Below are 1,600 nucleotides of genomic sequence, written 5' to 3' on the forward strand. Positions count from 1 at the left end.
TCTATATTTCATGTTTTCGGATGCCAATGAACATTATATGGTTTTATCTTAAATTTCAATTTCCAGCTGTTCTTTTCTCATAGGCAGAAAACGATGAACTTTTATTACACTGACCTTGTCTTCTGCAACTGGTTCTAGTAGCTATTTTGTGGATTCCTTAGGATTTTCTAATTGTACAATGTCATTTGCAAATAAATAATTTCACTTCTTCCTTGCCAATTTAAATGCCTTTTTAAAATAGCGGTTCATAGTTTTCATCAAATCTGCACAATTTTCAGCCATTCTTTCTTTCCCAGGCGCGTCTCAGGACTCCCCCCCCCCCCCCCCCCCCATGCCTTCCTCAAAATTAAGTTCGCTGGATCAGGTGGTAGCGCCGTCTGGGCCAGGTGCCCGGAGCCCGGATCCGGACCCGCAAGGACCATGTGTTCCTTTTTCCCCTTTGGTGCGCTCTCCCACCCTCTAGTCCGCATGGGGATGACTCCATACTCCGAGGAGCTCCCGCACTCGTGTCTTTGTGGTCGTCCAGTGGTCGTCCCCCGGCCGTGGCCAGGCTCCGGTTCCAGGACAACGGCCTAACAAGCAGATCGCTTTCGTTGGCTTGCGCAGAATTTCTTTGCTGGATCAAGGGAGATCCGGGTTGCCAGAGCAGTGCTAACACGCTGATTTCGGGTAACTCAGTTTCAGGCCTGTACGTGTTTTACACGAATGACTTCACTTAAATCTCACAACAACCTCATAACGTAGGTTTTTAAAATTAACTCCACTGAGGAAACTGAGGCATAGAAAGCTTTAGTTGCCCAAGTTCACACAGCTAATAAGACTGGCGGAGTCAGGAATCTGAGGTTTGAATTTCAGTAATCTGATTCCAGAGCCTGCCTTAACTGTGTGCTTTAACGGGAAACAGCTATTAGGAGAAAGCATGGGTATCTGGAGGAAGAGAAAAAAGAGAAAAGAGAGTGGAGAACAGTGGGGTACTACCTTTCCTGCGGGAAAGGGTTTTTTTAGCTTTATATCTGTAGATTGCGTATATCTGTTCAAACTTTTCTCCTTTCATATCTTGTCATGTCCTCTTTCCTCCAGCTTTCGTCTAACATCGAACATTCTGCGCTGCACTGAAATCCATGCCCTTAGAACACGGGCTCCACTGGAACCTACACAACGGGGATAATCCTATTGTTCTCCCCCCGCCCCCTCGCCCCACGCCCCTATGGCCGGTAAAAGTGAAACAGGGTGAAGAGGGCGCTTCTTCCCCAGAAGCTTCTAAGAATGAGTCTTTGGCGGGAAGATCCCACCACCTGTCTCCGCATCCAGAAACGACTTAATAAAAGGCTGGGCGGGGCAGGGCCACGCCATGTCCAGGTGTGTTCCGTCTGTCCCAACTCCCTGCACCAGCCAGGCGCACGCGGCCAGGGCACCGGGCGTCCCTAACAGGCGGCTCGCCCAGCTAGCGAGGCCAGCAGTTTTCCGTAGGAGCGGAAACCGCACCGCCGCCTTGAAATCGCACGCGGGGCTCCGGGCCCCCGCTCCCCGCGCCCGGGCCGGCGGCCGGGTCCCCGCGCGGCGCGCGCTCCCGAGGGCCGGGGGCGGGGCGGGCGGGGCG

The sequence above is a fragment of the Equus quagga genome, chromosome 12 (assembly GCF_021613505.1).
Source record: "Equus quagga isolate Etosha38 chromosome 12, UCLA_HA_Equagga_1.0, whole genome shotgun sequence".
NCBI lineage: Eukaryota > Metazoa > Chordata > Mammalia > Perissodactyla > Equidae > Equus > Equus quagga.